Raw genomic sequence first — 17014 nt, 5'->3', positions numbered from 1 at the left:
ATTTTGTGGCTTAAACAATAACGATTTATTATTTTTCATGTTTCTGTGAAATGGCTGGTGTTACCTCGGCTCAGTCATATGACTGCATTTTCCTGCCTGTCTCTCTGATTTCATACCCTACTTCTAGCTCACAGCACCTCAGGCACTGTGACTATTTTGTTGTTCCTCAAACCCACAAAGCACTTTCATCCAGTCTTTGCACTTGTTGTTCTCTCTACCTGAAACATTTCCTAAGAAATCTTCCTGGTTTGCTTCTTCAGGTCTCTGCTAACATGTTACCATATCTGAGAGGGCTTGCCTAACCATTCTCTCCGAAACTCTATCTGTTCCCTGACTTATTCCCTGGTGCTATATGCCTTTAAAACCCATTTGGTTTTAAGAGGGCTATTTTTTGGTTTTAAGAACACTTCAGGGGATATTTTTGTTTAAGGTTTAAAAATTAACTCAGGGCAATAGTTTCAGGGGTTCACCCAACCTCCACTGCTCCAGAAATTCTAGTGTCCATGAGAATTTGAAATTCTGTTCTACATCTTCCCCCTTTCAATCAGGATTCTTCTATAGAAACTTTGATCAAAATGTTCAGAAATAATAGCCAAGAACCACCCAGTTCTGGTCTCATGGCAAAGGAGGCAGTTGTTCATGGAAGCAATTAATCACACATTGCATTTCCTTGTCTTATTCCTGACTCTCCTTCTTCCTTTGTTGCTCCAAGTGAATGGAGACAAACTGTGCCTTGGATGGCTGCTTGCAAGCTCTTAAGACCCCAGGGACTACACAATGAAATAAAGGTAGACCAGAAGCACAAAACATGTTATTAGGCCAATTAACTGGGATATCCCATAAAACCATGACCCTAAACCTCCAAACCAAGGAAGCAAATCCCCTCAGGTGTTTGGTTGTACATAAGCAGCCTCAGCAACTACTCTTTTTTTTTTTTTTTTTTGTCATCGTTGTAAATATGTCTATCACACAACTTTTGCCAATTCAACTTTTTACAGCTATACAACTTATTGACAGCACTTACAGTAATCAGCTGTGTATGGGGTTGCATAGCCAAAGGGAACTTTTTAGAGAACCATCAATAAATGGTAAAGATAATTGGTGAAAGTTTAATAGTGAATGAGATACTTGTATAATATAAAACATTTCCCAGCAGAGTACTTATTAATCACATGTGGAAGCAATGGTTGAGTTTACTATGGAGAAACCTGGTAGACACCATTTCAATCAAATGATCAAAGTTAATATCATCAATAAAGGGACAAATAATGGAGCAAAGTAAATGTCACCAATCATGTGCCTCCTGATAGGAGGCACTGAGATGGACAAAACATCATTCATGTAACATTTCTGTCCAAGATGCATAACATGAATCTAACCATGAAGAAATATTTGAAAAATCCAAATTGAGAAGCTTTCTACAAAGAAAAACAAAACAAACAAAAAATGACCATTATTCCATAAATATGTCACGGTTATAAAAGAAAATAAAAACTCAGGAACTAAAGAATCATGACAATAAAAGTGAAGAGTCTCTAAAGAGTCAGAGGTGTTGGATTGGATCCTGAATAAGGAAGAAAAAAAAATGAGATAGAGAACATTTTTGGTACAATTGATGAAATTTGTATATAGATTGTATAATAGATTGTATTATACTGTGTTGTACTGGTGTTAAACATTTGATCAATGTATTATGGTTTTATGAAGAATGTCCTTGCTTCTAGCAAAGACACATTGAAATTTGTGTAACATATGAAATGTGTGCACTTTCAATTTATTTAGAAAAAAATAGATGTGTGTGTAGATGATACGTAAATATATAGAGAGACTGGGAAAGCTAATGAAGTAAAATGTTAATAATGGGTGAATCTAGACGAAGGAGTGCGTTTTACTATTCTTGCAACTAATATAAATTTTAAATTATTTCAAAATAAAATGTTAAAATTCAAGAAGTGATGGAAACTGTGATAACCAGCAGAACACATGCCCAGTGTAATGCGTTCAAATTTAATTTTTTAAAACATTGTGTATCAAACAAAACACATCAGCAGTTCAGTTCAAACTTATAAACCACCAGATTGCAATCTCCTGGACTACATAACATAAAGCTCAGATTTCTTTCTTCAACCATCCACAGTCTCAACCTCACTTATCTTTCCAGACATTTTTCCCAAGGCTCTTCACACTTAATCTTGATGCTAGTTAATCTGGGCTGCTCCAGTACTCCCAGGAACATTCTGTTCTTTGCATCTTGGCTCAAGCTGTCCTTCACCTTGAAGCATTGTTTTTATTTCTCCATCTATGAATTTTCTCATGTCCTCCAAGTTCCTGTTCAAATTCGACCTCTTCTCTGAAATCTTTTCTGATGACTTCGGCTCACGTTCAAGTTTCCTTCCTTAGAACTCCTGTAATGTTTATTGTGTGTTACATACCATTGTGTTGATTGGTTAGTTAATCCAAAACAAAGTCAGCATATCGGCAGACTGAAGAGACAGGATTCAGGGCCTGCGTATGTCTTCTATTTAATGACATTCACTTTTACTTGTTGCTTGCCTTTGTGCAAGCGGGTCCCATTCTTGACTACCCCAATTCCCCAAAGAGGCGACCTATACTAAATACATGATTTGTAATGCTGCTGTAACAAACAATGCTACAAATGTTGGCTTTAAAGAACAGAAATTTATTTTCTCATAGTTCTGAAGGCTAAAAGTTCAGATCAATGTCTTGTGGCCCTCTCTCCTAGTTTCTGGTGGCTGCTGCCGTCTTCAGTGTTTCTTTGTTTGTATGTGGGTCCTCACATGGCATCTGTCCTCCCCTCTGTGTGTGTCTGTGTATCCTGCTCTTTTTATAACTCAGAAGTGATTAGGTTCAGAACCCACCCTATATCAGTAGGACCTCATTAACACAACAAAAGAAAACCCATATTTATAAACAGGATCACTTTCATAGGTACAGGGACCAGGCTTTCAATACATATTTTCGGGGGGAGGGGACACAATTCAATTCATAACACATAACAAACTTCAATCTACAGTCTCTGTTGCACCCAGACTTAACGAGGATAAAACTAAGTCTCTTATAACTGTGTTATACTGATCTGCAAGAGTTTGGTGAAGACGATATTAGATATATATATCAGATAGTCACTGTTTTCTTCAGAAGGCCTGAAGTATGAATAGTGAATGAAGAGGTATCTAGGTCATTTTTCTCTGCCCATGGTGTAAGAGTGATTCAGAGAACTGATTGTACTTTAGACAAACTGATCAGCATCATCCCATAATTTTTCCACTAAATAACCTATTAAAGAATTACATTGTTAGGTTTGAAATCAAGCTAAGAGAAAGCTTTGTTCAAGTCACCTTCACCATTTTACAGGAAAACAAACAAATCAAAAAATAGAGGCTTAGTAAGACTAAATGGATCACTCAAGGCTACAATTAGAAGGAAAGATGGATCTGGAATCCAGATCTCATGGCTTTTGTTCTTTTCTCTGTATATCAGCTTGTCTGATCTCTCCCTTAAATATGAGAACTTCATCTGTTAGGTTATAACAACTATTGTAGTTTGTGGAAACATTCTATTTCTGCATATCTACCAATAGCAAGGAAAGGTGAAAGGCCTGGTGTTCTAAAAGTGCTTTGAATCAAGCACCGATTTTAACCCTAATGAGAAAAAAATTCCCATTTAGTCTTTGTTTGATTTTACCGTTCACCAAGTAACAGAACTCTAACGAACATAAATGGTCCAAGGGACTTCGGGGCGAGGGCATAGACAAAAGGAAATGATACCAAATAAGTTCAGCTTATTCCCCATCATACAACCCACATTTCTTCAGGCTTACTTAAGCCTTGTGCAACCCTTTGGATTAAAAATAGACCCAACGTTTATTCTTGGGACGTTGTTTGGTTTACTATTGTTAAATCCTCCAGGCAAAGTGGTTTTTCCCAAGAGATGACACTTGAGGATCACAAAAGCTAAGGTTTTCCTGGAGTCTCGCCTACAAAATGTCCTTCCCTCCTAGTCACTCATAATGTGAACACTGACTCTATCCTTCACCACTACACAAACTTCAGCAGGCCAACTGACCTCTCCATGCTTCTTTCTTCTTGTCTGTAAAATGGGAATAATAATAAAACTGCTCTAGTCATTCCACACGTTCCATACAGCTCTAATTACGTGAATATGTGTAAGGGCATTTTACCAATCATAAGACACTGTACAAATGCACCAGGTTATTATGGTTGTCCGGGCCCCATATGAGGTATATTTCTTCAATACTATCTGTGATGATTGTACATTAAAAAGAGGAAAAATGTTGGGAAGATTTTGCTAGATCATATCTTTATACTCCTGGCCTGTTCCACTGTCTATCATAACTCCTGAGCTGCAGGCCGTTTCTCTCTCTCCCACCTCCACCCCATCGAATATTCTCATGTATTGGCCAGAGAGTGTCACTGAGCCAGGTGCCAGCAGAGCCTGAACTTTAGACTTCTTTTTAAAATAGAATAAGAAAGGCATGTGTTGGAACAGTGAGACCTAATTACCAGCCTTCCCCAGTAGACATGTTTGGCTGGGGTGTAGGTGAAGTCATGGATGACAAAAGCTAATTAGTTCATGTGGTGTTAAATTCACCTAAATCTTGGCCTTTTCTAAGTTAACCACTCAGAGACAAATAATATTACAGTTATTAGAATTAGCCATATAACTAACTTACTTTCTCCCCTCTTCTCTCCTCTCCTCCCTCCCTTTCTCCCTTTTTCTCTCTCTCCCTCTTTCCTTCCCGTTCTTCCACCATCCCTTTCTCTTCTTCCCTCCTTCTTTCCTTCCTTCCCTCCCTTTCTCCCTCCTTCTTCCCTCCCTTCCCTCCCTCTTTTCTTCCTTCCCTCCCTCCTTTCCCTTCCTTCCTTCCTCCCTTCCTTCCCTCCCATTCTTCCTTCCTTTCCTTCTCTTCTCCTGGTTGACAGAGAAGAAAAGAGAAAAGAAACTCTTTATTGCATTCCTACTATGTTGAGAATGACAACTTGAAGAAGAATGGTGTTGCATTCATCTTCAAAAAGAACATTTCAAGATCTATCCTGAAGTACAATGATGTCAGTGACTGGATACTATCCATACACCTACAAGGAAGGCTAGTTAATATGACTATTATTCAAATTTATGCACCAACCACTAAGGCCAAAGATGAAGAAACTGAAGATTTTTATCAGTTTCTGCAGTCTGAAATTGATCAGACATGCAATCAGGATGCTGGATAATTACTAGTGATTGGGGAATGCAAAAGCTGGAAACAAAGAAAAAGAATCCATAGTTGGAAAATATGGCCTTGGTGATAGAAACGATGCCAGATATCACATGATAGAATTTTGCAAATATCTTTTCACTAACATAAATGATGGCTGTCCACATGGATCTTGCCAAATGAAATACACAGGAATCAAATCAAATACATCTGTGGAAAGAGATGATGGAAAACTCAATATCATCAGTCAGAACAAGGCCAGGGGCTGACTGCAGAACAGACCATGAATTGCTCATGTGCAAGTTTAAGTTGAAGCTGAAGAAAATCAGAACGAGTCCACGAGAGCCCAAGTATAACCTTGAGTATATCCCACCTAAATTTAGAGACCCTTTCTAGAATAGATTTGACGCTTTGAACGCTAATGACCGAAGACTAGAGTAGTTGTGGAATGACATCAAGGACATCATACATGAAGAAAGCAATAGGTCATTAAAAAGACAGAAATGGAAGAAAAGACCAAAATGAATGTGAGATGAGACTCAGAGACTTGCTTTTGAACGTAGAATAGCTAAAGCAAATGGAAGAAATGATGATGTAAAAGAGCTGAAGAGAAGAGCAGCTTGAGAAGGCAAAGTATAATGACATGCGCAAAAATCTGGAGATAGAAAACCAAAAAGGAAGTACATACTTGGCATTTCTCAAGCTGAAAGAACTGAAGGGAAAATTCAAGCATGGAGTTGCAGTAGTGAAGGACTCTGTGGGGAAAATATTAAACAATGCAGGAAGCATCAAAAGAAGGTGAAAAGAATACACAGAGTCACGGTACCAAAAAGAATTGGTCGACATTTAACCATTTCAGGAGGTAGCATATGATCAGGAACGGACGGTACTGAAGGAAGAGATCCAAGCTCTACTGAAGGCATTGGTGAAAAACAAGGCTTCAGGAATTGACGAAATACCAGTCGAGATTTTTCAACAAAAGGATGCAGTGCTGAAAGTGCTCACTCATCTATGCCAGGAAATTTGGTAGATGGCTGCCTGACCAACCAACTGAAAGAGATCCATATTTATGCCTATTCCAAAGGAAGGTGATCCAACTGAATGCAGAAGTTATCGAACAATGTCATTAATATCACACAGAAGTAAAATTTTGCAGAAGATAATTCAAGAGCAGTTGCAGCAGTACATCGACAGGGAACTGCCCGAAATTCAAGCAGGATTCAGAAGAGGATGTAGTACAAGGGATATCATTGCTGATGTCAGATGAATCCCAGCTGAAAGCAGACAATACCAGAAAGATGTTTATTGTCTATGGAAAGGCATTCAACTGTGTGGATCATAACAAATTATGGATAATATTGGTAAGAATGAGCATTCCGGAACACTTATATTGTGCTCATGAGGAGCCTGTACATAGATCAAGAGGCAGTTCTTTGAACAGAACAAGGGGATACCATCTAGCTTAAAGTCAGGAAAAGTGTGTGCCAGGGTTGTATCTTTTCACTATACTTATTCAATCTGTATGCTGAGCAAATAATCCAAGCTGGACTATATAAAGAAGAATGTGGCATCAGGATTGGAGGAAGACTCATTAACAACCTGGATTATTCAGATGACACAACCTTGCTGGCTAAAAGTGACGAGGACTTGGAGCACTTACTAATGATGATCAAAGACTACAGCCTTCAGTATAGATTACACCTCAACATAAAAAAAAAAGAAAACAAAACAAAAATCCTCAGAACTGGACCAACGAGCAACATCATGGTAAATGGAGAAAAGCCTGAAGTTGTCAAGGATTTCATTTTACGTGGATCCACAATCAAAACCGATGGAAGCAGCAGTCAAGAAATCAAAGGACACATTGTATTGGGCAAATCTGCTGCAAAGGTCCTCTTTAGAGCATTAACAAGCAAAAATGTCACCTTGAAGACTAAGGTGCGTCTGATCCAAGCCATGGTGTTTTCAGTTGCCTCATATGCATGCGAAAGCTGGACTATGAGTAAGAAAGAGCAAAGAAGAATTGACACCTTTGAATTGCAGTGTTCGTGAAGAGTATTTGAATATACCATAGACTGCCAAATAAATGAACGCATCTGTCTTGGAAGAAGTACAGCCGTAATGCTCCTTAGAAGCAAAGATGGAGAGACTATATCTCACATACTTTGAACATGTGATCAGGAGGGATCAATCCCTGGAGAAGGACATTGTGCTTGTTATAGTAGAGGGTCAGCAAAAAAGAGGAAGACCCTCAGTGAGATGGAGTAACACAGTGGCTGCAACAATTGTGAGGATGGCACAGGACCTGGCAGTGTTTTGTTCTGTTGTACATAGGTTCGTTATGAGTCAGAACTGACTCAATGGCACCTAACAACAACAACGACTATATTCGATGCTCTTTTTCAATGTTAACAGCAATCCTATGAAGTTGAGAGGCCATTTATAGTTGTTTCTATGAATTTCAAAGTGATACCCGGGTTGTCTCATCTGTGTTTGATCCCAAGACTTCTGACTTCAATACAAAAGCTATTTTCAGTTTTACCTATAAATCTGAACATCTCATCTGCCAACGCTTTTTATTAAAAAAGCCAAAGGCCTTTGTGAACATGAATTCACTATCAATGGTGAGATAATAACAAGTTAGGTGGAGGTGTTATGACCTTTAATTTACAGAAGAATGAATTAAGGCTCAAAGAGATGAAAGAGAGGATTACTTCCAATCAGCCAGTGATTAGGTACCCAGGTTTATTATATATCATTCGTTCACTTAATTATTTAATTGATATATATTTGTTGAAAACTTGCTACGAGCCAGATATCTGGAAGGTAGTAGGAATTTGGCAATAAGCAAAAGAGATAAAAATCCATAACCTTATGGAACTCAGAGGTTGTAGGAGGCACCAGACAGTAAAGCAGGAAGTGGCTAAGAAGAATATGTCTATGTGTATGCCGTAATTTTAATTAGAATCGCCAGGAAAAGTAGTGCTGAAAGACTTTCAGCAAGTTAAAATAAAAACCTGAAGAAGGTGGGGGAGAAAGCCACACAGGTATTTGGAGACAGCATTCCAGGCAGAGGGAACTGGCAGGGCAAGAGCCCTGAGGAACGAGCATGTCTGGCTTTTGGGAGGTCAAGCAAGGAGGCCAGTGTGGCTAGAGCAGAGTGAGTGGGAGACAAGTGTTGAGATGAGTCTGGAAAGGCAGCAGTCACCACGAATGGGCATGGACAGAGTATACATCAATCTTGTGAGGCCTTGAAGGCTATTACCCTAACTTTGGCTTTTACTTAGTGAGATGGGAAGCCATTTGGATGTTTCCAGCAGATAAGCGGCATACTCTGACTCAGCTTTTAACACGATGTGATCACTCTGGTGGCTGTGTTAATAACAGAATAAAATAGACAGGTGTGGAGGAATGGAGAACACACAGGAGGCTGAAACAGTTAATCCAAGTGAGAGACCCTGGTGGCTTGAGCCAGACTGCTCACAGTGGAGGTAGTGAGAGTGGCTTATCCTGGTTATCACTTAGGATTATCACTCCTGCTTTGCTACTACTAAAACCTGTGAAACCAAACCTGTTGCTGCCGAGTCTATTCCGACTTATAGTGACCCTATAGAACAGAGTAGAACTGTCCCGTGGGATTTCCAAGGGGTGCTGGTAGATTCAAACTGCCTGCCTTTTGATTAGGAGCTGTAGCTCTTAACCATTGTGCCACCAGGGCTCCTCTCATCACTTAAATAAATGCCCATGTCTATAATGATGAATTTTTAAGACCAAAATGGATGAGGGCTACAAAACAACTTTGGCCTTGACAGGCAGTTATGGAGCAAGCAAGCATTTTATCCAGCTTTCTGTCATCTCTATATTAAAAGAGAGTTAAACACAAATAACCATAAAACCCCAATTACTTGAACTTTTTATTTTCAGCTAGGCATGACAGCAATCATCTCCAAAGACTTACACATCACATAAAAGTCGGCCTCATTTGTAATCATTTTTCTATTGTTGATTATGATAGTAATTCTGCAGCTTAGCTGTTCTTGGTACACATGATTGGCATTTGTTTCACTGGCAAAATCAAGTCAAGGAACATTCTATGGCCAACATATTGAGCACATTTAGCAGGATGGAGTTGCGTCTCAGAAGCCACAATAGATTCATGACACAGGCTCCCTCCTCCGAGGTCTCAGTCTCAGCCCCCAGGGAACCCTCCTTGGAGCCCAGAGGCACTAGCCCCAGTAGAGCAGGCTCCCTCCTCCTCGGAGATGTGAATTACAGCTCCATGGAGCCACTTATCCAGCCTTCAGATTAAACAATTCCAACCTCATCCCTTTGTTCCCCCAACCCTAGATGTGTTCAGTAGCTGCTTCCTGAAATTCCTATCTCAGTAATAATTTTGTGTTCCCTTTTTGCCTATTCAGTGTAATGCCTGATTTACAGCTTTTACTAGATTCTTTTCAAATCACTTGTGATTTTTACTTCCTTTGTGGACTCTGATTGAATTAGAAATTGGAACCAAGATTGTGCCAAGAAACAATCCCTCAGAGAAGGAGTTTCAGGACTGAAACTCATTGCTTAAAACTCATTGCTGAGCTTCTGGGCATGGGAATGGGATTCTAGTAATTTATGGAATACTGTGATGGCGTAGTGGTTGAGAGCTCGGCTGCTAACCAAAAGGTCAGCAGTTTCAATACACCAGCTGCTCCTTGGAAACCCTGTGGGGCAGTTCTACTCTGTCCTATAGGGTTGCTATGAGTCAAAAATGACTCTATGGCAATGGTTGCCCACCCCGCCCACCACTGGTGATATCAGGAGTCCCTGGGTGGTGCCAATGGTTAAGCGTGCAGCTACTAACTGAAAAGTTGATGGTTCAAACGCAATCAGAGGTGCCTCAGAAGAAAGGCTGGTGATCTACTTCTGAAAACTCAGCCAGTGAAAACCCTGTGGAGCACTGCTCTACTCTGCTAACACAGGGTCGCCATGAGTTGGAATTGACTCAACAGCAACTAGCTTTTACTGGTGGTAAACCCCAAAACCCAGTGCTGTCGAGTCGATGCCTACTCATAGCGACCCTAAAGGACAGAGTAGAACTGCCCCCTAGAGTTTCCAAGGAGTGCCTGGCAGATTCCAACTGACGAGCCTTTGGTTAGCAGCTGTAGCACTTAACCACTAAGCCATCAGGGTTTAACAATGGGCTCAAAAATAGCAACAATCTTGAGGATGATACAGGACCAGGCAGTGTTTTATTCTGTCGTAGGCAGGGTCACTATGAGTCAGAACTGACTCAACAGCATCTAACAACAACATAACGGAGGCTGTCTGCACTCCTTCTCTTGTGGCGCTTTCCTCACGTCAATCCAACCTCTTGCTTCTATAGTCACATGTGTTACTACTAACTCTGATCCCCCTACCTCCCTTACAAGTATGCTTGTGATTACATTGGGCCTACACAGATAATCCAGGATAATCTTCCCGTATCAAGATCCTTAACTTAATTGCATCAGCAAAGTCCCTTTTACTGTGTGTGTAGTAAAGGATTTAACCTTGCCCAAAGAAAGAAAGGTCTGATCTTTGCCTTCTGCTTCTAGATGGTAATCTCTAAGCCTTTGGAACGTCATGCCTGAAAGGAGTTTCTTTTTGCTTGCCTGGGAGTTTTGAGTCATACTAGGTAGTCTCACAATATGATTTAAGTTGGGGACTTTGGGTCACAGAGTATCAGCTAGACCTCTGAAGGGGCAGGAGACTGAGATCAACTGTGTGGGCAGTCAACTATGCACGTGTGATGGAGGCCCAACAAAAAATAACGGATGTGGAGGTTCAGGTGAGCTTGCTTTCCTGGTTGGTTATATTCCATATGTATTATTGTACATAATTGCCAGGATAAGCAGCTCTGCCCATGATTCCACTGGGAGAGGAAAACACAGAACTTTCCCGGACTCTGCACCAAGTATCTCTTCCTTTGGCTGAACAAATCTGTATCCTTTCACTGTGATAAACCATAACTATAAGTAAAACAGCTTTCAGTGAGTTCTGTGGGTCCTTCTACAGAATTATCAAAACTAAGGGTGGTTTCGGAAACCCTTTAACCTTGAAATTGGTGTCAGAAATGAGAGTGGTCTTGTGAACCATTGTCTAATTTCACACCACATGGGTTTAAGTTGACATAATCACAGGTTCCAGGAATTAGGACATGAATATCTTTGGGGTGGTCATCTTTCAGCCTACTATAAAAGAACAACATTAATTCTATAATCTTCCATAGACTTGGTCACATGGAAATATTGGATAGATTAATTTTGATCATTATCATATAAAAATATATAGATTGGAAAAATCTGAGCTTGTTAAGACTGTCAAGTACATAGGAAGAGGAAAAGATTGAGGAGCTGTTGCAGATTGAAAGAGACAATGACATGATGACTAAACACAACACATATTTGTGTACAGATTTCTGCAACTGAAAGAATAAAAAGGCATTATATGAATAGGTAGTGAAATTTGAATGGAATCTGTGGATGGGACAGTGCACTAACTATATTGATTCCCTGAATGGGAAAGTATGTCTTTATTTTAAGTGGTTTTGTACTGAGGTATTTATGATGATTGGGCATCATTTTAGAGAAAAGCTCTGTGTGTGCGTGTGTGTAGACAGAGGAGGAGACAAATAGAGATGAAGATGGAGGATAGAGTGAGAGAGGAGGAAATGTGGAAAAATAACAATCTGGGTGAAGAAAATGTAGGAGTTCTTTGTATTATTACAACTTTTTTTAGACTTGAAATTATTTCAAAATAAAAGTATATTGAGGTAAAAAACACAAATTATCAATATAAATAATGAAAAAGAAATGATCTTTACCAATTTTATGAAGATCAAAAAAAAGAATATTATGAACACCTTTATACCCATATATTTGATAATTTTGATAGAATAACTTCCTCAAAGATTACAACTTACTAAAACATACAAAGTAGAAAATTTAAGTAGTCTGACATCTACTAAAAACATTGAATCTGTTATTTAATACCTTTCTGTATAGAAAACCCCAAATCTGGATGACTTAATGGATAAATTCTTTCAAATGTTTATGGAAGAAATAATACCAATCTGGAAACCCTGGTGGCGTAGTGGTTAAGTGCTACGGCTCCTAACCAAAGGGTTGGCAGTTTGAATCCACCAGGCGTTCCTTGGAAACTGTGGGGCAGTTCTACTCTGTCCTATAGAGTCGATATGAGTTGGAATCGACTCGATGGCACTGGGTTTGGTAATACCAATCTTGCACAACATTTTCCTGAGAATAGAAAAAAAGAAACACTTTACAACTCATTTTAAGATGCCAATATAACCTGGATTCCAAAGGATATTACAAAAAAAAAGAAAAGTTATAAACAAATTTTTCACATGGAACGAGATGCAAAAAGCCTTTAAAGAATCAGTAAATCAAGGCCAGCAATATATAAGCAGGACATGCACCATTACCAGGTAAACTGGGTTCTCAAGGGTAGATTAAATTTTTAAAATCAATCAATATAAGATATGTTAAATTAGTGAGAAAAAGAAAACATATGATCATTACAATAGATGCAGAAAAAAATTTTCAATAGATCTGAAAAGGACTTTTCCTTTTATATAAGAGTATACAGATTTAAAGTTGCTTAACTTCATTTGTTATCAGGGAAATGCAAATTAAAACTCTGATGCAATACCACTGCATAACCAACAGAACAGCTAAAATGGTAAAGATAAACCATACAAAGTATTGGTGAGAATGTAGAGCAACTAAAACTCTTATAAATTGTTGGTAGGAATGTAAACTGGTATAGCCACTCTGGCAAACTGTTTGACAGTATCTGCTAGAAGCTAAATGTATACCGTATGTCCTGGCCATCTCCTAGGTGTGTGTGTGTGTGTGTATATGTTATGTGTGTGTATATATATATACACTAGACCCCTTGCTGTCAAGTTGATTCTGACTCATAGCGACACTATAGGACAGAGTAGAACTGCCTCCACAGGGTTTCCAAGGAGTGCCTGGTGGATTTGAAATGCTGACCTCTTGGTTAGCAGTCGTAGCACTTAACCACTACACCACCAGGGTTTCCTGTAGGTATATATGAATAGCCAAGAGAAATAAGTACATGTGTTCACCAAAAGACGCGTTCATAGTAGCAGTGTTCATAATAGCCCCAAATTAGAACAGCCCAAATGTTCATCAACAATGTACTGGAAAGATAAACTGTGGGTATAGTTACACAGTTATAGGAATGGCTCCCTAGTTTTATGGTCTCAGGAATTCTTTACGTTCTTAAAAATTATTGCAGAACCCAAGGAACTTTTATTTACCTGGCCAATGGTTAAGTGGTCAGCTGCTAACTGAAAGGTCGGCGGTTCAAACCCATCAGCTGCTCCATGGGAGAAAAGGCTTCGTGAACTGCTTCCCTAAAGATCACTGCCTAGGAAACCCTATGGGGCGGCTCTACTCTGTCCTGGAAGGTCGCTATGAATCAGACTCGACTTGATGGCACACAACAACAACATATCTATTAACATGTGCCAGATTAGAAGTTAAAGCTGAGAGAATTTTAAAAACAGGAATACGCAAGCACCATTGCATGTTATGTAGTCTCTGGAAAACTCCACTGTACACTCACGAGAGAATGAGAGTAAAAAAGGCAAATATCAAAATATTATTATGAAAATAGTTAAGAGCTGCAGACACCCTGAAAAGATCTTGGGAGTCTCTAGATCACACTTTGAGAACCTTTGCTTTTACAGCAATAGAACTGAACAAACTACAACTACATGGAAAAATATGGACTCGTCTCGCAAACTTAGGAAGAGGATGTACCATGTGACTCCATTCATGTAAAAAATACAGAAATTAGGAAAACTGAATTACGCTGTTAGAAGCCAGAATTAGGGAGTGCGGGCAGAAGGAAGCAGAAGGGGGATTTCTGGGGTGCTGTTAAGGCTTTTTTTGTTGTTGTTAAGGCCGTTTCTTAATTTGGGTGCTTGTTATACTGGCGTGTTCCATTTGTGAGAATTTATAGACCTGTACACTTGTACACACTTTCCTGTGTGCACACTATGCTTCAATGAAAAGTAAAACAGACAAAAATAAAACTTTTTTCTCTTAGTGAGCTGTTGATCTCTTTACTTCCACTCAGAGCCATAAAACCTGCTCATAAAAAATCGTTAAGTTTGAGAATTCTAGGCCCCCAGGAATAAGCCCACCTTTCTAGCCCTCGCATTAATGGGCTCTGTTTGAGGCCATTATAAACAATCGTTTTTGGGTGTGGAGGCACCAGTTTAATCTTCCTCTTGGTTCCCAGCAGTTTCCTTGTCCCCTTTGTAGGGTGGAGAACATTTAGTAGAAATTGCTTGGGAGTGGCTGGAGGCAATGTCTTTCACCACAATCCCTTTTCTTAATCGCCTGTCCCCCCATATCACTTCTCATTAATTTTACTTGGGGTAACACGAAGGGTGTTTTTAACCTTTGTTATGACATCCTTATGCAACAGAAAATTCTTTTGGTGAAACCTGTAGACCATTCTCAGAATAATATTTTTAAATGCATAAAATAAAATGTATAGGATTTAGGAAAAATTATATTGAAACATAGTTATGAAAAGATTAAAAATATGTTTATGACATTATCATATACATGCTCTTTATTAATTCAGGAAAGTTAATATCCAAGATATTAAAAAACAATTGATTTAAGATCTAGCAGTGGGGTCCACTGTAATTTCAAAGTTGTAATGAATGAAAATGATATTTTGAGATATCTACAACTATAATGTAGTATGAAAATATCTGGGTGACTAGTTACACAGATCCTACTGTAGGTTTGCTTGTTTGGTCTACATTTAAAATTAAAGGAAATACTAAATTTCAGTTAGAAGTTAGTAAAAATATATATATATTTTTCCTTCTGAGTACAAGTATCCTCTGAATTCTATTGACAGAGCCTTAAAGTGCCCCAGATACTTGGAACTCGTCAGTCAGTTTCAGCTTTCCTAACCCTGTTGTTGTTGTTAGTTGCCTTCTAGTAAATTTGACCTCGTGTGTCAGGGTAGAACTGTGCTCCACAGAGTTTTCAAGGCTATGGCCCTTCGGAAACAGATTACCAAACCTGTTTTGTAAGGCATCCCTGGGTGAGTTCAAACCACTGACCTTTCAGCTAGTAGTCTATCTTGTCACTTAACCCTTTGTGCCACTCAGGAACTTGTTTTCTAACCCTGTGTCATGGATTGAATTGCATCCCCCAAAATTGTGTGTCAACTTGGCTAGGCTGTCATTCCCAGTATTGTGTTATTGTCCCACCTCTATGATGTTAATCAGGCAAGATTAGAGGCAGTTATGTTAATGAGGTAGGGCTCAATCTACAAGATTAGGGATTGTGTTTCAAGTCAATCTCTTCTGAGATACAGAAAAGAGAAGCCAGCAGAGAGACAGGGGGACCTCCTACCACCAAGAAAGCAGAGCCAGGAGCAGAGCACATCCTTTAGACCTGGGGTCCTTATGCTGAGAAGCTCCTAAACCACGAGAAGACTGATGGCAAGGACCTTCCCCCAGACCCAACAGAGAGAGATAGCTTTCCCCTGAAGCTTGTGCCCTGAATTCAGGACTTCTAGCCTTCTAAATTGTGTGACAATAAACTTCTCTTCGTTAAAGCCTTTCACTTGTGGTATTTCTATTATAGCAGCATTAGATAACCAAGACGCACTGCATAGATCCAAATTATTGGATCTTGTTCATTTAGATTGCAGATTATAGCAAAGCTATATTTCTTCTCTTTTTTTCAGACAGGCCACTTTAAACCTAAGACCATCTCGGTCTTTATAAACCCATAACAAATAGACAATACAAGCCAACATTATAAATAGTGGGTTCCTCACTGCCCTATGTCCTGCCTCTTGCACTCAATCATTTCTACATTTTAGGATCTATTATTCAAGGCATGCTACCATGGGTACCAATTTCTGTATCAGTTAGTTTGCATTACAGACAACATGAATCCTAATTTAAAAGTTTTAAACAATAAGATTTAATAAATCACATATTTTAAAAAAAAAAATGCCATCAAGCCGATTCTGACTCGTAGCAACTCTATAGGACAGAGTAGAACTGCTCCATGGGGTTTCCAAGGAGCGCCGTGTAAATTCGAACTGCCGACCTTTTGGTTGGCAGCCGTAGCTCTTAACTGGGTTTCCAGTACAAGAAGTCTCAAAAAATGGTAGAATTCAGGTTCAGAATTATTTAGTGTCTCAACAATGTCATAAAGGTCCCAGGTTCTCTGCATTTTTCTCAGTGTTATTTCCAAAATGAATTCTGTAGAAAGCTAATCCCAGGAAAGATGTGGCAAAATAAAGAAGTAAAACCCCTGTGTGCTCAGGAAACATCATATTTTTTTAATAGAGTTGCAGTGCTCATTAGTATCTGTATGCATGTATGAATATTAGTCTTAAATGGTGGCTTTACTATTATAATTTATAGAATGTGTGCAGTTGTTTTAAGGAAGAACACGGATAGTGCTCTGTTTCCAGCCCCAAATTTCTTCTTCTTTTTTTTTGTTTTTTAAGTGTCAAATGATGATGCCTTCCAGAGACATTCTTACTGCATCCAGTGTTCCTTCACCCAAAAAACTCATAGCAAAGGCATGAGAGTTCTCTTCTTTTGATACACAGAGAAGGTGGATTAAATAGTTGAATCTTGTCATCTGAAAGAGACAGTGACTTGTTAACGATGCAGAGAATGTAGTTATTATGAAAAAGCTA

This window comes from Loxodonta africana, chromosome 3 (genome assembly GCF_030014295.1).
Source record: "Loxodonta africana isolate mLoxAfr1 chromosome 3, mLoxAfr1.hap2, whole genome shotgun sequence".
In the NCBI taxonomy this organism is placed as follows: Eukaryota; Metazoa; Chordata; class Mammalia; order Proboscidea; family Elephantidae; genus Loxodonta; species Loxodonta africana.
The sequence above is the reverse complement of the archived record's forward strand: the minus strand, read 5'-3'. Positions refer to the sequence as shown.